The following is a 23,661-nucleotide window of genomic DNA, read 5'->3' on the forward strand; positions in this document are numbered from 1 at the left end:
TGTTAACAGGAATTCTGCGTTAACACGCGAAAGGGTAATCCGATCCACGCGTTTACAAATCTACAATGAATAAAAATGCTCATAGTAATACAGAGAGAGGGGAAGACAAGGGAAAGAGCGGACTATAACATTCGTGCTCCAGCCTCCAGTGGCTATTGGGACTCTTGAGTCATAGGGTGTAGGTAATGTACTCAATAGGAACAGGTACATTTGGCAGTTTTATTGCTTTATACCCTCCAGCTTGTTGTTAACATCACGAAGGCGTTTTTCTGCAGGTGCGCATACTACCATTTTCTCCACGCTTTTCGGCAACAGCAAAAGCATGCATTACAAAAGATGTCAGACAACGGGCTAAGAATGCATTCTTCAGCACCTTGTTTTGGAAGGACTCTGGCTGCATACTGTATAGCTCTGGATTAGAGCCTGCGAAAGGTGGAACGCTTTACATATTTTTTTAGTAAAATCTACATGTCACGCTTAAGAAGGAACTAGACATCCTAGTCCTGAAACAAATAAGCAAAACAAACAAACAAACAAGAGGCAGGAATAGCCTAAAGTAACTGCTTCATCGATAGGCAACCTAGGGGTATAGCTGTGTTTCATCTCAAATCTTGGGCTAAGTGACGGGTGTGCACCTGTATGTAGAACACATAGGGGAATGTGTGTGTGTGTGTGTGTGTGTGTGTGTAGACTTTCACGTTAGAATAATAAAAGAATACAGGAGTATAAATAACAATAAAAGTATAAAGTATATATACTTTTATTTATTAGTGATTTATTATTGCTCACGGTGTGTACACACACACACACACACACACACACACACATTCTCAAGGTGTATATCTAGATATAGATTAAGATGTCCCTTGAGCAATTTACAGAGTAAGGACTGGCATTTTCTATAGGAGGGTTGAATACATCAAGCCGTATACTGGTAATTTCACCAAATTTAATTAGGCAAATGTGTCAGTATGGAGCGAGCGCTTTTCAGGGTTGATTGGCTGATGTTAATAACTCTTGACTAAAAGGAGCGATGGTGGTTGTAAATATTGATTGTTTTCTTGTTATCCTCGAGTTCGGGGGGATCACACCTTTAGGGAGTGGAGAGTGCTGAGGGGGGGTTGTTGTAATGTCGCACAAAAGGGGTGTGTGTTTGTGTCTTTTCTTTCCTGAACTCTGGTTTCATCGCCGGCAGGAGCTAGGCTGCTCCTCTCTCGCCCCATTGTCCCTGCGGCTCCCACTGCTTCAGGGTGTCCTCTCCCCCGCAGAGAAGGGAGGGCGATGCCTGCCCGGGAAGGGACCTCTATTATTCTAAAGGGGGGGGGGGGCGGAAGGCAATTTGGAGAAGATTGGATGCCGAAACCTTTCTGGGTGTGGGGGGGGGGAGAGGAGGCAGGTGTAGCTGATATTTCTTCTCATACGGAAAGGCAGGATTTGAGGCCTAAGCTTTTTGAGGGGTGGGAAGAAAGAAAGAAATTTCTGAAAAGGGCTCTCACACTAATTTCTGTCTCAAACAAGAGTCTTGAACCGAGAATGTATCTATTTATCATCTAGGTGTGTGTGCCCTTCAATGTATTGTATGAAGCTCTAGTAAAGCAGAGAAGGGGTTGGTTGCCAAGTTGGGCTCAGTTACCAGGTTGATTCTAAAGAAATTAGACCTGTATAAATAGCCTTTGAATTCACAGAAATAACTCGGTATTAATTTACCTGGTCACTAAAAAATCAGATGGTATGGAAAAAGCCTTCATTTCTTTCTAGTATGGACTTCAAGTGTTTGAAAAGATATCAAAAATCAATAAGCAAATCGTGAATCCGCACAGAGAAAGAAATCCCTTGCTCCCACACCTGAAGCAAAGACAATTTTGCTCTCCTTTCTAGACACTCTCGGGACTGAGGTTTGCAAAGTTAGTTTTGATGGGTTGTGAGAGGGTCTAGCCTCACTAGAAAAGCTCCTCGTACATTTCAGTCCCTGGTAGAACTGTTCAAGATTTCGATTTTTTTTTTTCAGTAGACACCAACTGGGTTCTCTGGGATTTAGACAAAAGCTAAAGAGCCACTTTTAAATATCATCATCCCTTAACAAATATTTCCCCAAAATGAAAAGCAGCAGTTAATCATTAATGATCTTTCTTCTAATTGTTTGGTTTGTGTACATTTCTTTTGACTGACAAATTCGAGCTCCCGAAGCAAGGGTATAAAGACCAGTTCCAGCAAATGTTTATTCACGGCCACAAACCCCAAACTACAACCATTTCAGAGGTTTAACCGGCCTCTAGTCAATAATAGGCCAACGTTGATTTCATTGCAGCTTTACCGAAACACAATGACTTTCATATTATAGATATAAAATGCATTAGGCATGTGTGATGCCACTGTATTTGAAACATTAAGTTAAATGCCTGGCAAGTTGGCATTTTAAAGAGAGATGGGTTGTTGTTGTTTTCAGAGCGGTACTGGCAGCTAGATGGAAAAATAACTCAATGCTATCTAGAAAACTCCACCATGGAATTTAGGCCTTAAGAAATAGAAAATAATTAATTGGAGAGGAATGGATGATGTACATTCATTCTTACACATATGCAAACACACACACTATCCTCATCTGCATATGCATGTATGAATATATCATGTATACATCTATTTATAGTTTTTAAACGAAAATGTAAAGCATGCAATATTAACAAAGCCACTTCTCTCTCTCCTATTTTATTTTATTTTTACGTCTATAAAGTCATGTTTCTTTGCCCACAAAAGCTACATGTAACACAACGGACACAACCGGTTGAAGGAATTGACAACAACAGGAAACAGGAATCTATTTTTAGGGTATAATACGGAGTTATATAATCAGCCAGAGTCTTCCTAAATGCCTCCGAGCAGCTTCTGTTTCATTCATTCATTCAACAACACCAAAGAAAAACAAAACACCACATTTGTATTTCTTATTCTTTTTCTTTACACTAAGGCGTATTCTGACAATATAGGGATGGATTTCTGAGATTTATTCTCTACTATATCAGGGACCTAAAATCCAGAAGCTTTTTGTTTGTTTGTTTGTTTGTTGTTTTGAAATCGAGTCTTTAATTAGTTTAAACTCCTAAGCATGTAAATACAGGCGCTAGCTGAATGATCATTTTAGACCGTATTATTGAAAAATGGCTCAAAGCAGTTTTGTACCCATTTTGGACATCGGCGCACCCTCCACCCCCCCATAGGCCAACACGCGAGCCGGTAAATCCCATCAACACATACAAACATGGACACATTTTGAGCTAGGGAATTATTTACCCAAGATTTTCTGGAAAAGTCAGATAGGAACGAATTTTATAGTGCTATTATCATGTGTATTTTCTAGTTATCAGAACAATGCATCTAGTTACTTAGTTTCTGAGGGGGAAAAGGCCGGTAATATTGTATGATTTCTTTATGGACCTGTTGGTGATATAGTGAAAAGAACTTAAAAAGGGAGGTTATTTATTTTAAGCCGTGGAAAAAGCGTGTGTGTGTGTGTGTGTGTGTGTGTGTGTGTGTGTGTGTGTGTGTGTGTGTGTGTGTGTGTGTGTGTGTGTGTGTGTGTGTGTGTGTGTGTGTGTGTGTGTGAGAGAGAGAGAGAGAGAGAGAGAGAGAGAGAGAGAGAGGAAAATACTGCTCCTGGTGATAACCCGGTAAAGATATCTTAAAATAAACCCTGCTCTATCTATCTAATCTATATATCTATCTATCGTTAATCGTGTATTGCCTTTATTGACAGTAAATTCTCGACTAACTAAATACACGGACTACGCATATGCATAAATTCTAAATTTACAGCCCAGTCTGAAGGCGACTGGTTCACATGGGAGGAATGTTTCCTACATACTTTACTTTTGACATTGTTCACAAGCGTTAACTGCCCGGGAATGACGATTCCACAACAAATAAGCAAAAATATGCCTGATTAAAACCGTCCTTCCTTGGCAGCACCACTTTGCCTTCATTATTTATTGCTCCCAGAGAGCAGAGAAAGGCTAAACAAAATTTCTCTCCCTACATCTGCTGATCACATTTCTCTTTTCAGGCTCATACGCCTGTTTACCCTAAAACACATTACTGGTCTCTTCTGCCAGGATGTCATATTGCCATCGCCTTAATAGCAACTGAGTGGGAAGCAAAGGATCCCACAAAAAGAGGTCACCTCCTCAATCTGAAAGCAAGCTATTTTAAGGAGAAGCTGGGGAGTTAAACGCTGCCAGTCCAAGAGTAAGAGCGGCGTGGAGGTTTTTCTGGATTTCAACCCACTAGCATCATAACAGACAGGCAGGCGTCGATGGCTTTCCTTACCGCTAGTGTGAAGGAAGTGGCAAGGGGGGGAAAAAAACCCTCCGAGCCTGCAGATGGATCACACACGCAGCTTTCTGTATTGTAACGTGGGTCAAAATAATAGAACTCAGAAGGGAAAGATCCGCAGAGAGCCAGCCACTGTCTCTTGTATAGATTTGTAGCGAAGCCTGCGCTGTAATTAAAACCTTACAGCCAGATTAATTCAATGTGTTGCTCTGCAGCGGGGTTTTTTTTTTTTAATAGTCAAAATCCGCTTTACAATTGAATTAGGTTTAAGGACTATTTCTGCGAGGCTCTTCGCATTTGTCAGGGGATGGGAGATAATGTTATTGCCTAGCACTTTTCTGTCTTCTCCCAAGGTACCAGATCCAGGGGTCGACTTGGCTGGGGAACATGATCGGTGCGGGACCCAGAGAATGCTTTGAGCAGGGAGCTAAGCATGGTGGCTTTGGCAGTGAGGGGGAAATATATACCTGCCAGGCAAACAGCAATGATACGAGTATTGAGCAAAACACACCAACACGACTGATCGTGTTCAGTTTTCTCTCTCTCAGACACACACACGTACGTCTGTCCCCAGATTCATGAGGGAAAATTCCCCAGTCTATCTCGAAACGATTTCAGATTGAATGCTCCCCCGAGTGTAAATGATCGGTGCCCTCTCTCTATTAGCAGCTGGGTGACAGACAAGAGAAACTTGTGGTTCTTTTTTTCCCTACCCTGCTCCTCTCCCCTCCTTTTTTTTTTTTTTGAAAACCTTCCAAAAATTAAGAGTAATATTTCAAGATCTCTGTCAAGATGTCTCCAAAGCTTTTTTATTTGGCACGCCCCCCTAGTGCTCTGGTGGTGCTGAAATAAATGTTTTATTATATAGAAAGAAAGAAAGAACCCTTCTGAAAAACACACTTCAAACTTTCAAACTCCGAAGTGCCCGACTTGGAAAAGCTCAGAACCTAATATAAACTCTAGGCCCTTTTAAGTCAGCCACAGGCTACAATTTCTTCTGCGGTACCAGCCAGTCTACCCCCAAACCAAACTCAGCGCTCAGGGTTTCAAGAATTCTTATACCTTCCTCTGATCGAGTTGCAGCTCTTTCGTCAATGTTTTAGACGCTCAGCTGAACGTGTCTCTTAAAAACATAGGTCTTCTAGTAGCATTCACGATTAGTATGTCACTTCAGCACCGTTTGCAAAATCGCCAGCTCCTTGGCAAGTGAAAGCAGACGCTTTAATTGCAGCAAATTATCGCGAGGTCCTCTTTTCATTGTTTCGCCCCAGTTTATTTTTAGTGCGCTTCAAATGCCTACACATTTCCCTTGTTGGGATCAGTGCAATTATTTACTCTACCTTTAGGGATGCATTTACCCACCACTGAATGGCAATGTAGTAAACACTGAAAAAAGTCAATCCCGTTATTGAGGTTTATTTAATATTAAGGGAGGTAAACATCGTGGTTTTACTTTTTCTTCAGGCCGTCCTCATTATCTGGAAGAGATTGCAATGAGCTGTTCCTATTTTTCCTTTCGATATTGTTGCTTCTTTTTCAGGATCTCGGTAGAGAGTAAAAAACAAAGCTTAAAATAAAACTGGAACAGGTATCCCAGAGGGATTCATTATCTAAAAACTCTCTGGAGAAAAATCTAAGCAGAAACCAGTGTCTGGGACTTAAAAAAAAAGTAGCACCCTCTTTAGCAACCGTCTTCCCCAGATTCCTCATGGTCTGATCACCTGGTGCAAAAAAGATCCTGACAACGTCACTAATTCGCTTTCACTGGAGTATTGAGTTCGCCTGCCTGATTAATTGCTCTCACATACAACACTGAGATTTCATTTTCTGTGAGTGGAGATCGTCACCTTTCCCAACCTGGATGGCCCCCTGAATCATCACCCCACGACAAAGAGCATCGTGCACTGAACAAATGCAATAAGAAAGGGACGAAGAGAAGGGGGTAGGGATAGGCCAGGTATCTGTAGCACGAAAGGAGGGAGGTATCCAAGGATTCTGACAGATGGATCTGAAACATATCAGATCTGGATTAACGTGCCTGCTTTGTGAATTGTCTGCATTTGAGAAACCAGGCCTCCTCCACTCTGCCCCTGGCAGGTTTTGTTACAAAGCGCCTTTAAAAATGTTGGATCCCCCTCTCCCTCCTTAAAGATCCGCTCCCCTTCTTTCTCTCACATTGGAATATTTCCACTCCCTGTGAAATAAAACAAAAAAGCTCAGAAGAAGTAGAAACCTTTGGGTTTTTTTTTTTTTAACGAAACCATAAGTAACCTAATTTTGTATCGTGGAAGTAAATTTCATGCTAGGATATATTTTGCATAACATGTAATCTCTCAGAGCCGGAAGACATTTAATTAAAGCCATACTCCGAGAAGTACAGTTAAAAGCGAAGTCATATCACCACATAACCTCATTCACATTCAGGATTCAGGACAGAATTCATATTGTTTTACTGATAGTATATCGCCTTCTCCGAGGCCTGGAAACACAAGAAACAACGCAAAGGATATCAGGAAAAAAGATAAAAAAGTGCGTGAAGCGCTAACAAATGGGTTCCTTTATTTTGCCTAAATACCATTGCTCTCTGGTTCATGATTCAGAATTTCCCATCAAAATAATTTAGAGGAATACAAATAAGAATACGGTTGGTATAGGATGGAGGTCAGTTTAAATCTCTGGGACAGTTGTATGATGTTATCACTTCACTCTGGTGCGCTGATGTCTTCTTAAGACTGTTTTGGAACACACACCATCGGGTCTAGAATATATGGCACATTTCAGGGGGAAGCGGGTTGCTCTTGGGCCATTTCTGAAATTTCCTGCAGTTCATACGAAAAAGGAGCAGGATTGCACTTGTTTTTTTTCAACGTCTAGTACCTGCCACTAGCCCAGTGTTCTTTCTGTGCATGTGCACAAACGGCTAGGGACCGAGTTCTTAGAAAACCAGACACAAAACTCCAAATAGCCTGTCTGCTCATTTAAACGTCAGACTTTTGGAAATGGTTGTATTACACTCGGCTGATCAGTATGTGTAGGAAAAGAGCCAGCACCACCAGTACCATCATGGGATCCATAAGATTTTATTCCCAGAAGAGTTTTGCCCCGCAGATAAATTTCCTATTGAAGTTTTTTTCTCCTCCTCTCTCAGTATTTTGACTAATCCAATGTCATAATACTGGTTTAGCCCCCAAAAAGAGGGGAGAAATACCCACATCCCAAAACGTATGCATTTGGTAAAGAACTCTCAGCAGAACACCAAGGCTGCTCTGCTCAGAAAGGAGTATTCATCATTAGTATTTTTTTAAAGATCATCTCGTAAATTCCAAATGGAAACAGTAGCGTTATTGCAAGTAGCGTTACTGTTGGTTGTCCTGTATAATATTTACACAGGCAAGGATATTTAATTATAATTTAATTATATAGTCCCCTCTCCTCCCCCATCTTTCTTCTGTCCAAGTGAATAGAAAAACTCCAGGGAATGTGTGGGAATAGGATCGGGCCGTAGGTAATAATTCTGTCTACAGCAAATTTTGTTTCACAGGCTGCTAGATCTTTCTCCTTTCTGTGTGTGCTTTTGTAACTGGTGCTCTTAGTACGGTTTGATATCCTTAAAAATGACTGTCTGTGCCCCAATAACGTGTAATTAAGATATTCTGCCTTTTTTTCCCTTTAAAGTGGTATCAAGACATTATAAAGGCGTGAAAAGAAAACAGCAGCAGTCCTACCTCACGGTTGTAACTGTTTCATTTCACAGGAGATAAAATTCAGCGGTCAAATCAAATCAGAAAGGCTCTGGTTAGTCTCCATGTAGCGGTAATTAAAAATATTAATTGGCTGTGTCGACTGCTCAAGAAGACAAGTGTTGGTAAAAAAGCATCATTAATCCTCCAGTCATTAACATGTAGTAGTGGAAGCTGGGCTGATAGGACGCTCAAAGAGGCAATTTGTTTAGTAAGTGTTTCCCAAGACCGAAGAAATGATTTTTTTAAAAAATATTTTCCATTACTTAAAAAAAAACATTCACTTTTATGTGCCACTAAGCAAAAGTCGGTGAAAGCGTTTTAAATGACCTAAGTGCAGTTTTAAAGGACTAAAGTTAACCCCCCCCCCCCCCAAAGCCACAGCTCTCATTAATAAAAAGAAAAGGAGTACTTGTGGCACCTTAGAGACTAACAAATTTATTTGAGCATAAACTTTCGTGAGCTCTCACGAAAGCTTATGCTCAAATAAATTTGTTAGTCTCTAAGGTGCCACAAGTACTCCTATTCTTTTTGCGAATACAGACTAACACGGCTGCTACTTTGAAAGCTCTCATTAATGTTGCTATCAGCAAACGAGGCAGAGACGTGTCACTTCAGCTCTTGCAGGTGTGTCCTAAGGGCCTTGCCCCTCCTCATCCCTGATTTCAGGAAGGTCTTGTTAGACTAGCCCGCAAACAGCTTTTCACAAGTTGTCAAGGCATTGACCACTGGGCCTGATTCTCCCCTTACCTGGAGTCACCCGCTGCAATCAATGGAGTTACACTGGTGAGTGCGTGGAAGTGGAGGAAAATCCGCCCCAAAATATGGAACCCGATTCTGCACTTCTTACATGCCCAGGGAAGTCACTGGCGAGCTTCGTGGGGCTCATTAAGAGAGCGCAGGATCGGGCCCGGAGTGGACTGGCGAGGAAACTTCTGCAACTGCCGAACCAAGTTTGCCAAACGCAAAAGCACGTTCGGGCAGATCAGCTGATCGCTGCCCTTAAAGCTACGGAGACAAGAGCCCAGGAGCAGAGGGGAGATCTGCGAAAACGTCACGTCTGGCCGGATTCAGGGAGGGACCTTGCTGCTTGCTGCAGTGAGACTCTCATTTAATTCACCGACAGAAAACTTGCTAGGTTTCAGAGTAGCAGCCGTGTTAGTCTGTATTCTCAAAAAGAAAAGGAGGACTTGTGGCACCTTAGAGACTAACGCATTTATTTGAGCATAAGCTTTCCTGAGCTACAGCTCACTTCATCGGATGCATCAGCTCAGGAAAGCTTATGCTCAAATAAATGCGTTAGTCTCTAAGGTGCCGCAAGAAAACTTGCTGTTATCTGGGCTGACGGAAACCTGAGGAAGGCAGAACCTGCAGAGCCGACCTGGCCACCCGTCCTTGAAATCGCTGCTCTTCCATTGCCTACTCAGCGCAGGGGACCAGGCTGCTTCAGCCACCCTGCCCCCCAGGGCTGAGCCCGGCTGCAGTCAAAGCGGCTCAGTTAGCCTGCGGCAGGAGAGAGCTCGCGGTGTCCTACCGCTCCTGGGAGCGCGTAGGCCGCCTCGGTCCCCGCTCCTGCTGGCTGGGCCTGGGACTGCCCTTCCCTGTTAGGACAGCCGCGGTGAAAGGCGGAAGCCCGAGGAAGAGACACGGGCGGACCTGGGCCGGCGAGCGAGGCGGGAGCGTGAGGCCCAGGCCCCGCAGCAGCCAGCTCTGCAAAGGGAACCTGGTGAAGTGCGCTGCCAGGGGGCTTGCCCCATATCCACCTGCCCCTCCCCCCGGCTACTAGCCATTGCCCGCACGTTCCTGCCTTTCAGGTCTCTCTGCCCCCCCCCCCGTGGTGTATTGACAGCCCCCCCCCCCCAAGACGGCGACAAAGCCCCCTTTCCGTGAGTGGATTTCTCAGTGGCCCCTTCAGAACCGCCGCCCGCCTCTGCCCGGTGACAGCGGCCCCTCAGGGCGTGCGGCCGCCCCCGGGGATTATGGATAGGCCTCATCCAGGCCCTTGTGACCGCCCCGCTGCCCCTGGGCTCGCACAGCCACGGCCGCCCCTCGTGCGACTTCCACTCCGGGGCATGCGCGCCGAGGCCCCGCGAGCAACAGCCTCGTTCCGGTTTTGTCCACAGAAAGTGCCCGAGCATGCTCAGTCACCGCTTTCCCATCTACCCCAGGCCTTCACCCCTCCCCCGCGCGCGCGCGCCCCCGCCTTCAGTAATCCCGCCGCTGGACTGGTGGGCGGCCGTGTCTCCGCGGCCGGGGGCCATCCTGTTAGCTAAAGAGAGACGCGAGAAGGTGGAAGGACGTCGCGTGGGACCGTCACTCTCTTGTTGTTGCCCCCCCCCCCCCCCCCGGTTTCAGCCCTTGCCATGAACCCACGTGCTGCCGGAGCTGCCGCAAGGCCCCCCCCCCCCCCGCACGCTCTTCTCCAACCCAGGAGGCGCGAGGCCCCGCGATTTCTCTCCATTCCGCAAACTAGCTTTACCCCTTCCCCGCTGAAAGAAGCGGGCGCTAGTTGTAGGGGATGAAATTTCCCCCGATTACTGCGATGTTTAGGCATGAGGGAGCTGCCTGAGGTTTGGGCGCCTGCCTTAATCTCCATGGCCCATTGTCAAAGGAAGATGCGCCTTTCGCTTAACGCGGGGAACGTTTTGAAAGCCTGTTCTGCAAAGGGTTGTTGTGCATCACAGTCACATAGGCCACTTAATTGGGAAAAAGAAAAGGAGGACTTGTGGCACCTTAGAGACTAGCAAATTTATTAGAGCATAAGCTTTCGTGAGCTACAGCTCACTTCATCGGATGCATTTGTGTTTTGTTTTTGTTTTGTTTTTTTCCCCACCAAATGCATCCGATGAAGTGAGCTGTAGCTCACGAAAGCTTATGCTCTAATAAATTTGCTAGTCTCTAAGGTGCCACAAGGCCTCCTTTTCTTTTTGCGAATACAGACTAACACAGCTGCTACTCTGAAACCTGTCATTAATTGGGAAAGGTTCACTCGCCTTACTGCAGCTCCACTTGTTATAACAGCCTACGAAGTGTCAGCCCCGAACTGCCGCCATCTATTTATAATTTAGCACCACGAGCCAAGGACCCCGTTCTGGGGAGTTTTGCTTAAGGACGCAGAATCGGGTCCTAGATTTCTGACACGCAATATTACTGGTTTACTACAAAATCCCTATGCCACCTGATCTCAAGCATTACAATTCCTTGGAGCTATACTTTCCTTAACGGGTTTTGTTTTGTTTTTATCAGCTGAGGGCCATGCGCCTCTACATAAACGTAAGTGGTAATATGCAAAGTCTTTATATACCACTTACTTTATTTCAATAATCATTTATTTTGGATTTGAGTAACACGAATTTACCTGAAAGCTTAGTGTGGTTTTATTTGCATAACAAGGGACTTTTCCTACATATAAAAAAAAAAGTATTAACCAGTAGAAAGTAAGACATGGGATTTTGATGCTCTGATGTGACATTAATAATTGTTGCATCATGTAACTTCCTACATCTTGGTTTTAATTTGCAGTGAACCAAACAGAGATATTTGCAATTTTTTAAATAAGCACTCTATGTAATAAATGGGAACATTGTGCATGAATGCTGTTTCTTCCCCTTTTCTTTAGAAGACATTATTAGCTCTGACAGCATGCAGCTCAGGTTTGGAGGAGAGGATTTTGTAAAGGGATGACAGACAGGAAGGGCAGCAATCATGGGCTTCTTGGGCTAAAGCTTTTTTTCTTTTTTATCAGAATGTTCTGTTCGATGCCATTTATCCTTGATGATAGAAAATTGCTCTGTTGCCAGGACGCTGCTGCTGAAATAGAGGGCAGGAGCCACATTTCCATTTTGCAGCTTGAAAGCTATTCAAATGAATGGGGGGGGGGGAAATCTAGAAATAAACAAATGAGAATAAATGGAGTTCCCCTTTTCTTTCTTTTCCTCCCTCTTTTTTGAGGGGATGGGGAAGCTCTTCATTTCTTACATAACATTTTTTGTTAATCAGTAGTTGGAATACCTGTGAAGTGTTGTAAATCAAGGGGCATTTATTCTGGTGCTGCTAACGCTATTGAACATGTAAACATATTAAAGAAACTTATGTATATGTGTGTGTATACACATCCACTCTCAGTTTTTATGTGTATGTCTATAGCTACACACGGAGAGAGAGAAAGAGAACAGCAAAAATGATCTTTCAACAATCTTTCAATAAGTACGATTATCTACCAAGGCTTTTAAGTGTTAACTATTATGGAAACATGTCATTCTAAGACTATTAAAAAAGAAATATTTAAATCGGAGTATTTACACTTCTTATCCACTTGCTTATTTTTGATCCTCTATTTTCACTTTATGTAACACACTGGTTATGTTTTAGATCTTTTCTGATTGCCAAACAGCTATGTACTAGTGCACATGACTAATGTTCAATATTTAGCCCTTTTATTTATAAATTTATTTTTAAATTTATTTATTTATTTATTTATAAATTAAAAGCTAGAAAAGGTAAAAATAAGTCGGGCCTCATATTTGTAAACCAGATTTATTAAAATGATAAATAATTCTGTTCTTCCTTGATGTTTATCCAACTTTCAGATCAACTGAATAGTTTAAAAACAAATTCATGAAACCGGAGGAGAGGTTTTTTAAACAATTTCAATCTCTTGTTTCTTTTACAGGCTGCTGCTGTATCAGGCTAGAAACGTTGGCCATACCTTGACTGAAGCTGTAAAAACTCCCAAAGCGCCCTTTTACCACAAAATAACTTTTAAAGAATTCTAACTGCACTGGTCTGTGCAAAGTCTGGTGCCAGTGAGTCATGGGGTTTTGCAGATTATGCAGCGTCCTCTTAAACACAGAATTTTAAGTGACCATAATGTATATGGTGACATACTAAATTTGATCCTCTGGGATTTTTTCACTATGTCATTTCAACCGAGTTTTGCCTCCTATTAATCTATAATTAGCATGTTGGCTTCAAGTATAATGTATTCCAAAGTGGCACCTTGTTAGATGTGGTTCTCGTCTGCACTGAAGAAAACCTGAAGAAGAAGAAAGAACTATGAGTGAGAGACATTGATTTATTGGCCTTCACCAATAGCTTCTCCATGCGTGTCCAATCCAGCCAAGCACAAGACTTCATTATTGATTTTTAAATCTCTCTTCAGCTCAAAGTATCACACTGCAGATAACAATGAAGTATAATCACTGCTGCTATTAGATTATACTAAATACACAAATCCAAGGGCTCAAGAGTGTTCATTTTTCTAAATGATTAAGGTGATGTTTCTTGCAGACTTACTTGTTGGGGATATGTCTTTGTCCCGGAGCATACACATCAACGATCTCCCCAACAAGCAATTTTGGATATATTCATGTACAATATATACATCGTACATATATAATAATTACATATTCATTGTTTGCACTCTACAAAGCGTTTGTTATTGTGGTCCAAGACTTTTAGTGTTTGCAAATGGGACATCCTAACAAAACAAACAAACAAAAAAACCCGCCATCTATATGGCTCAACATACACCTAGCTGGCTCAAGTTTGCACTCTAATTTAATATGGTCTCTGGGGATATTTTAATGAAAAGTATATGCATATATAGACGCTTTCTCCTGGATTGGACATTACGGAAAAGCTATTGGGGAAGGCCAATAAATCCCCCGCCCCCTTCTCTTTCTTCAGGTTTTCTTTAATTGCAGAGGAGAATCACACCTAATAAGTTGCCACTGTGGAATGAACTTTGTATCCCCAAAGTGCAGTACATGTACAGTGTATGCATTTCCCAGGCTCTATTAGACTATGGAGCATTAAGTTGTGTTCACACACTGCGAGGCTCTTTTCCTCTCATGGACTGTGGTTGTTTCCCTACGCTGCCAGGATACGTCCTGGCCAGTTTGGCCTTCCAATGAAAGAATGAGCGTAGATAGTTTGATTTGCTGTTGCGGGGGAAGGGACGGTCTGCCCTGTGGGAAGCAAAATGCTTTCTTTGCAAATGTTGAACTAATGTCCATAAAGCTAAGGGGTCTCTGATCTTACAACTCTTTCTCAAGCGACTAGATCTTGCCCTCAAGAGGAATCACAAGGAAGTCAACGGGCTAGTCCCCTGATAAGGATTTGCAGGCTGGAGCCCTGAATCGGCGCTTGCAGAAAAGTTTCTCTCTGGAGACATTGAAATTAACTGTCTCCCGGTCTGTATGCAATAGATTAGAGACCAGGATTAATTGACTGTTCCCTAGACACACATTTTTGCAGTGTTGTTACATTAGCCTTATCGTAAACACAGCCAGCGACCCATCAGGGCTGTTAAAGTCAGGAAAATGATTGAAACACTCAGAGGAAGAGAAATCGCTTCAGTTTTCAGTATAAATGAGCTCTTTAGATACTTTTTTTGTGTGCAAAGAACCATGAGCCGGTACAATTGTACACAACTCCCATTTAAAGCGAGAGTTTAGCTACTTGACTTCGTGTGTGAGTGTAGGGGACCCAGTTCTGTGTATCAGAACCATCACACTCGCCTGCATCATCTCCGATGCTGCGGGTCCGCTGCCCTGGGGTGGCTCTCCGATAGGTAATGGAGTTAAAATACTAAGCTTTGGAGGAGGGACAGTTTTCCCGTCCCCAGTGGGGTGTACAATATGCACTAGTAACGGGGGCGGCTTTGATCACCGTCCCGCGATTTCTAGACAACGTGCCTGGCGTTTATTCTCAGGGTTGGCTTAAAAAAGCTGGAGTCACAGAAGCCCATTCGGGGTTCGCGGCGCCCGAGAATGTGACACCCAGAGCGAATGTAAAAGCGAAACATTGTGAATCTTCAACAGGATTTGGGGGTAGGGGGGCGTCAGATTCCGCTAAAACGCTTTAGTGTGAAAACCCGCCGCGAGGTCCCTTGCCCTTGCATCGCTGAACAGCGGCGGCAACAGCAGCTATGTGTGTGTGTGTGTGTGTCAGAATAAAGTCATTATCGAAACGATCATGTTAATAACGTTTTCTCTCTCACACACAAACACACACACACTTAGTCCTGATGGGACCTGGAACCTACCGCCTGGGCCGAACTGCACCAGCCCCACTACCTACTCTCAGCCCACTGGGATAGTTACACATGAAGGGCCAGATCCAAAGTCCATTGAGATCAGTGGCAAGATTCCCACTGAGTTCAGTGAGGTTTGGATCAGCCCCATGTCAGGATGGTATTAGCATGATGCATAGGAAACGGAGAGGACTCTACACGGGTACGGGTTTAAAAACTACTCGATGGGGAAATGCCCGTCAGCATTTACTGGTGTCCTTTAATTCAAAACTCGCTGGGTTCCATTTCCCCCGGCATCTCTAGGCTGCCTCCGTCCTTATTTGCCACCCCCTCGCCAGAGTTGGGTGATGTGCGATGCAAAGTGTAAAGAATTACATTAATCCCGCTTTGATCTCTAGTCTAAAGGATGATCACAGCAGAAATCAGGTCATCACAGAGACAGGCACCGCTGTGGAAATGAGCTTTTTGCAGGATATCTCACTTGGCTTCAGGGCTTCCATTGCCAGGTGGCAAACCGCAGACGTGTCAATATTAAGGAATAAATTGCGATTTGCGGGTAGAGATTAAAGCTACTTCAATCCAAGCACTTGCTATTATCCAGTCGATTCACAGCTCGGTGTCTGTGCTTCCCACTCCTAGCCATCCGAAAGGTATTAACTTTGCTGGACTTTAGAAAATATAAGATGATGCATGCAAGCTTAATGACCTGCAAAGTAACAGCATCAATGGTTAAACTCCATTTTGGTTTTGGAGGAGGGGCTGGGGTGAGAGTCTAGGGTTGATTATGAACAGTTTACTTATTTGTAAAGGAGGACAACCTTGGTGCTAACATCAATTAATTAAAATAAATTAACTAACTTTTTTAAAAACACCTTTTCCGCTAGGCTAGTCAGGGTCATAGAGCACCGTGTATGTACAATAGCACCCAATCTGTTGAGAGAACTACCAAGACAAGATGAGAAGACCTGAGTTAGTTTCAAAAGACCAAACTGAATTTCTGATGACGAAATATTGAAAGAAGAGGTGACAAAAGTCTCGAAAACTGCCTGCAAATAGAGTCTACAACAGGGGCCGGCAACCTTTCAGAAGTGGTGTGCCGAGTCTTCAAACAACAACAAAACATAGCCATTGTCATTGTCATTGTCAAAACGAAAAGGAGTACTTGTGGCACCTTAGAGACTAACAAATTTATTAGAGCATAAGCTTTCGTGAGCTACATCTGATGAAGTGAGCTGTAGCTCACGAAAGCTTATGCTCAAATAAATTTGTTAGTCTCTAAGGTGCCACAAGTACTCCTTTTCTTTTTGCGAATACAGACTAACACGGCTGCTACTCTGAAACCTGTCATTATTGTCAAAACATTGTCAATACTGAATTTATAATATGAAAAAGGAAATGTGTTATAAACCAAGGAGAAACATTTATGCAGACATGCACTCATTGTCTTGCACATTTCTTCCTTGGTATTTGATATAGTGCACACTACCATGCCCACTCCCATCTATCTATCTATCTATCTATCTATCTATCTATCTATCTATCTATCTATCTATCTATCTATCTATCTAGTGGAGCTGGTCGTGTTGCCTATAATTAAGGTTGCCTGACACTTCCCATTGTAAAATCCTGTTTTCAGTTTTTTACAGTGACAATTTTAACCATTCACGCTGAATATTTTCATGTCCAGTGGAAAAAAATAGAATGTGATCATATAATTAAAGTCTATATCATAATCCATTCACACAAGGGAAATGAATTAAGGTTACACAGGCAACCTTAATTCTGGCTAGGGCTTCAAGCATTTAAAATTAATTGCAATTAATCATGATGTTAAAAAAATTAATAGTGATTAATCACGCTGTTAAACAATAATAGAATACCTTTTATTTAAATATTTTTGGATGTTTTCTGCATTTTCAAATATATTTATTTCAATTACAATACAGAATACAGAGTGTACAGTGTTCACTTTATATTTATTTTTGATTACAAATATTTTCACTGTAAAAAACAAAAGAAATAGTATTTTTCAAATTCACCTCATACAACTAGTGTAGTACAATCTCTTTACTATGAAAGTTGAACTTACAAATGTAGAATTATGTACAAAAAACCTGCATTCAAAAATAAAACAATGTAAAACTTTAGAGCCTACAAGTCCACTCAGTCCTACTTCTTGTTTGACAATCACTCAGACAAACAAGTTTGTTTACATTTGCAGGAGATAATTTTGCCCACTTCTTGCTTACAGTATCACCTGCAAGTGAGAAAATGCCTTCACATGGTGCTATTGTAGCTGGTGTTGCAAGCTATTTACATGCTAGATGCACTAAAGATTTATATATCCATTCGTTGCTTCAACCACCATTCCAGAGGACATGTCCATGGTGATGATGAGTTCTGCTCGATAATGATCCAAAGCAGTGTGGACTGATGCATGTTCATTTTCATCATCTGAGGCCATGTCTACACTTACTGGGGATTGATGCTGTTGCAATCGATGCAGCAAGGGTCGATTTAGTGGGTCGAGTGAAGACCTGATAAATTGACTGCAGAGCACTCTCTGGTCGACTCTGATTTTCCACCAGAATGAGAGGAGTAAGGTAAGTCAATGGGAAAGCGTCTCCCATTGACACAGCATGGTGTAGACACCACAGTAAATTGACCTAACCTACATCAGTTCCAGCTACGCTATTCATGTAGTTGGAGTAGGGTAACTTAGGTCAACTTACCTGGGTAGTGTAGACAAGGCCTGAGTCAGACACCACCAACAAAAGGTTGATTTTCTTTTTTGGTGGTTTGGGTTCTGTATTTTCCACATCGGAGTGTTGCTCTTTTAAGACTTCTGAAAGCATGCTCCACACCTTGTCCCTCTCAGATTTTGAAAGGTACTTCAGATTCTTAAACTGTGGGTCAAGTGTTGCAGCTATCTTTAGAAATCTCATATTGTACCTTCTTTCTGTTTTGTCAAATCTGCAGTGAAAGTGTTCTTAAAATGAACAACATGGGCTGGGTCATCATCCAAGACTGCTATAATATGAAATATATGGCAGAATGTGGGTAAAACAGAGCAGGAGAAATACAATTCTCCCCCAAGGAGTTGAGTCAGAAATTTAATTAAGACAGTATTTTTTTAATGAGTGTCATCATCATGGAAGCATGTCCTCTGAAATGGTGGCCAAAGCATGAAGGGTATATGAATGCTTAGCATATCTGGCACATAAATATCTTGTAATGCTGGTTACAAAAGTGCCATGCGAATGCTTGTTCTCACTTTCAGGTGACATTGTAAATAAGAAGTGGGCAGTATTATCTCCCATAAATGTAAGCAATTGGCTGAACAAGAAGTAGGACTGAGTGGACTTGTAGGTGCTAAAGTTTTACATTTTTTTTTGAGTGCAGTTATGTAACAAAAAAAATCTACTTTTGTAAATTGCATGTTCACATAAAGAGATTGCACTACTCTACTTGTATGAGATGAATTGAAAAATACTATTCTTTATTTATCATTTTTACAGTGCAAATATTTATAATCAATAATAATAATATAAAGTGAGCACTGTACACTATGTATTTTGTGTTGTAATTGAAATCAATATAATTGAAAATGTAGAAAAGCATCCAAAAATATTTAATAAATTTCAATTGGTATTCTATTGTTTAACTGTGTGATTAAAACTGTGATTAATTGTTTTTAATCTCAATTATTTTTTTTGAGTTAATCTCATGAGTTAACTGCAATTAATCAACAGCCCTATTTTTGGAATTTCCTAACTTTTGGATGCTTGACTTTGCAACCTTAGCATTATTTTAATGTCATTTGTGTGTAATCTCTATATAAGTTGAACCAAAATGAATATGTCTGGAACCTTGTCTCTAAATCCCTTTGAATCTGAGGTTGTTGATGGATTGGATTTGAGCCTCAAGAAGAGATCTGTTCCTACAGTTTTGGGTCTGGGTCTGGCCTAAATCCTGTTTTGTGACTCTGGTTCAAATGTAGTCAAAGTCTCATGGCAATAGCTCATGAAATTTCATTGTTATGAATTTGAACACAGCTTGGAACCTGGCCTAAACTGGATCTACATGTGATTCAAAAATCACCTCCTCAGCTACCACTATTTAAGAGATCACATATCTGAGTGTTTAGGAGGTGAATATTTATCTATCTTTCCTCAGCTCTTCATTACTGATACCTCAAAATGCTTAGGTTTTATTAACAGTAGCATTCCTTAGACTACTACATACTATAGCAGCAACCTTAACTGAGTCAACTTTTTTTTAATAACTATGTAGGACTAATATAGAGTGTAAGAGGTCCACAGGGTCTCTATAACACAGATCCAATGAGCTCTGCAAGGCTCCTGGTTACCACCAGACTCCATTGCCCTGCAGATGTCATGAACTCCACAAAGTACAAGGGAATCCATTCACAAGGGGGATGCCACTTTAGGTGCATAAGTCCAACATTTAGGTCCCCGCTGGTATTCACAAAACCACCACTCATCTACCAACCACCAGAAGGCAAACTACTTATACACGCTCTACAACCATTATAATTAGATACAATTATTAATAACTGTACTTAATTACAATCTATTTTCTTCTTCTAATACAGTCTGCACATGTTTTCAAGGAGATTTAACCATGTGGAAAATCTGGAGTAGTCACAAACCATTTTTTAACTAGAGGGATACAAAGAAATGTTACACACATGTTAACATTTCAAGGCAGAGCAATTTTGTAATGATCTGAAACTCAAAACACTGTTTGACAAAGTTTATCTAAACATTGCAAAAAATTGTACTTAAGCCTTCAGAGTAAACATACAAAAAAAAAAGAACAATATACAAAATGTGAAATTCTACTAGATCAGCGATTCTCAAACTTTTCTATACCATGACCCCAAGTTACAACAGAAAATATTTCAGGACCCACTTAGCCAACCATAAGGAAAGGTAGGGTGGTCATGATCCCCTGAAACATGTTTGTGACTTTTAGGTTGAGATACCATGACCTAGATGATAGTAGACCCACCAACTGGAATATCTAATCAGGAGAGAGAAAAAGAGAAAGAAAGATCTTATTCAGGATTTATTTATATAGCAGAGGTTGTAAGGATAAATAAGTGATAAGAAAGGAGCAGAAGGATGGACCAGGTTAGGGTGTTAATTTGGTATTTGAGAGACTTGGGTTTAACTCTCCATTCTGCCACAGCCTTCTTGTGTGATGTTGTATAGGTCACTTAGTCTCTCTGTACCAGCTCCCCATCTTTAAAATGGGACTAACAACATTCCCTTTCCTTACAGGGCTGTTATGCAGATAAGCACACTAAAGATTATGAAAAAACAATGAGGGGTCCTTGTGGCACCTTAGAGACTAACAGATGTATTTGGGCAAAAGCTTTCATCAGCATCTGATGAAGTTGGTTTTAGCCCACGAAAGCTTACACCCAAATAAATTTGTTAGTCTCTAAGGTGCCACAAGGACTCCTCATTGTTTTTGCTGATACAGACTAACACGGCTACCACTCTAAAGATTATGAGGTGCTCAAATAGGATATTTCCATCTAATTCTTTCAGCTTCTGTCTGTTAAATCCCCAGGAGGGATGGGGCACATGTGACAGGAATCTATCTATGTGAGCCTAGATTCAGAGAAAGGAAAAGCCAAGTCAGTGATTAATCAAAATCATACCTAACAAGGCTTCTTTTTTATTGCTTTGTAGGCCTGATCCTACATGCAATACTCAGATAAAATTGTCCATTGAAATCAAATAGTAATTTTGGCTGAGAATGACTAATGGGTTGGGTCGGATCCTCGGCTGGTGCAAATCAGCACCAGTCCATTGAAGTCAATGAAGTTGTGCTGAGGATCTGCCTCTAAATGCTTACACTGTCTAAAAAATATTTTTCAGATCAGCATATTTAGAACAATTTCCTGCATATAAGAGACAAACCATTATACTGCTGGACTGCCCAATGGAAGCAGTTTTATCTACTATATAGAGGTTTGTTGAAAAAGGGAAAATAATCAGCTATTCTCCTCTCCCTCTATAAGGGCTGGTCTAATGCACGTTAAAGTCATTGGGAGTCTTTCCATTGACTTTGGTTCAGGGAGTTAAGCATGGGAAGAGGAGAATAGAGCCCTTTGGCTTTTAATTAAGGTTACCCAACTTGTGGGAAGTAGTTTTTCTCCAGAGTTAGATCTCTTTGCTCCACTATTTTATTTTTACATGTCCCACCCTAGTTCCTGCCTCCTTGCCAGACTAGTACACTTAGCACCAAAATTTCAGCCATTCAATGTAAGGAAACATACTGAATTTAATATGCTTCTCTTGGGAAAAATGCTTTTGCCCTCCATAACTGATGTCTGTTACATATGAAATATATTGTCCAACATAGTCACGTATACATATCATACTGCATATGCTACTTTTCTAGTCCTTGTTTCATTCTAAAAAGCAGACTAGTTAAATTGCCTTGTTTCTGAGGTTATGAAATGTATCTGATTGGCTGTCCGCTTGGAGAAACAGAGGCCTTGTCTACACTACAGAGTTTTGTCAACAAAAGTCAGCTTTCATTGACAAAATGGTGGAAGTGTACACACTACAGTGCTCCTTCCAATGACGAAAATCTCCTGCTTTGCTGACAAAATAAAACCACCTTGACGAGAGGCATAGAGTTTTTTGCACCAACGTGTCAGTGTAGACACTGCGCTTGATTATGTCACTGTAAATGGCCTCCAGGAAGTGTCCTGCAATGCTAATCCTGACTGCTCTGGTCAGCAGTTCAAACTCCGTTGCCCAGTATGTAGGTATACAGGTATCCACCCCTCCCCATTTAAAGGCCTGGGAATTTTTGAGATTCCACTTCCTGTTTGCTTGGCATGGAGAGCTCACATTGCATCTTGCTATCTGACCATGGTGGCTCCATGCAGCAAACGCTGTCCCACTTGGAGCACACATGAGTTGTTGGATCTGCTGGCACTGTGGGGAGAGGAGACTGTGCAGTCCCAGATCCTCTCCAGCCATAGGATCTTCGATACCTATGGGCAGATTTCTCATGGCATGTTGGATAAGGGATACAAATGGGACATGTATCGCTGTGCAAAGACAAAGGTGCTGAGGCAGGCATACCAGAAAACAAGGGAATCAAACCATCACTCTGGTGCTGTGCTGAAGACCTGCTGCTTCTATAAGGAGCTAGATGCCCTCGTTGGTGGTGACCTCACATCCATTGCCAAGAGCCCCATGGATACTTGGTGGGGCTGGACACAGCAGACAGCAGAATTAATCCCAAGGACAAAGTCATGGATGAGGAGTTTGAGTAGGAGGACAATGTGGAGCATGCAGGGTCATCCCCTTCCCCTGGGCCAAACTCATCCTGTTCACCGAGCTTGTCAAGGGACAGTGAGAAACTGATTTGTATTTAAAAAGAAGTGCATTTTACTACAATGATTTGATGTTGTGCATGAACTAAAATCATGCTTCTGTTTATTGATTCTTTTTCTTCTACAGATGTGGCCTTCAGGAGAACCCCCTACACACAGCGGAGTGCCTCCACCAGATAAGGAAGCAACCAAGGAAGAGTAAGGAGGACATGAGTCAAGAGGTGCTCCAATCCTCAGAGGCCAAAAAACAAGAATGCAGGGCATGGAGAGAGACTTTAAAAGAAAATTTATAAAATATACAGGCAGGACATAAAGGAGAGTCAAGAGTGAATTTTAATGGGTCAGGAGCAGATTATAAAAGTGATGGAAGAGCAAATGGAGATGTTGAAGTCCCTAATCATGCTGCACGCTGAATTCATACATGCTTCTCCACCCCCGCAGCTGATACAGAACTGCTTTCCATGCCCTCCTGAAACTCCTCCCATATATTCCTTGCAACTTCCTGGCTGTCTAGGTACCCCATTTATTCCATCCCTTCTGACAGCTTCAAAATAACAGCTGGACTTACACACAGCTATAAGAGCCTACATTGATGTTCACTGTTATCTCCCTTCCCACCAAGCCTTTTGTATGTGTTGTTAATTAGTATTTAATAAAAACAAACTCTCTGAAAGATAACCAATCTTTATTTATCTCCTACATGTGGTGGTTGCTGCTGGAATTAATACACAGCGGCAATTTGATCATTTGCTGAGTACAAATCATGGTCAGGAATCATCAGCATTTTCCTGCAAGTTAACAAAGCATGGCAGAGTGCTGTGTAGAAAGACACTTACTGGAACTCATTGTCCAAATGGTGCCTCAAAGCCTCCCTGATTCAATTAGCCCCCCATTATGCCCTTCTAATAGCCCTGGTATCTGGCTGCTCAATATCAGCTGCCAGGTGATCAGCCTCCACATTCCGCTCCCGGGGAAACATTTCACCTTTAGCGTCACAACTATTATGGAGTGCACAGCAGGCTGCTATGACCATGAGAATATTTTCCTCATTTAGGTCTAACCTGCCATAAAGGCAGCACCAGCGCACTTTTAATCTGTCAAAGGTACATTCCACAGTCATTCTGTACTTGCTTAGTCTATTGTTGAAGCAGTCTTTGCTGTTGTCCAGGTTT

The 23,661-nt window shown here is 42.0% G+C and overlaps 1 long non-coding RNA gene across 1 annotated transcript in view; it reads left to right on the forward strand.

The window, feature by feature from the left end:
• The window catches only part of LOC122458999, a 32,713-nt gene extending 9,921 nt beyond the window's left edge, over positions 1-22,792 (forward strand). The window contains exon 3 of the long non-coding RNA XR_006279401.1: positions 22,617-22,792. This is a non-coding gene — a long non-coding RNA (uncharacterized LOC122458999). The remainder of the gene's footprint in view (positions 1-22,616) is intronic.
• The last annotated feature ends 869 nt before the right edge of the window (positions 22,793-23,661 follow it).

Source organism: Dermochelys coriacea, chromosome 2, assembly GCF_009764565.3.
Source record: "Dermochelys coriacea isolate rDerCor1 chromosome 2, rDerCor1.pri.v4, whole genome shotgun sequence".
Classification (NCBI taxonomy): Eukaryota; Metazoa; Chordata; order Testudines; family Dermochelyidae; genus Dermochelys; species Dermochelys coriacea.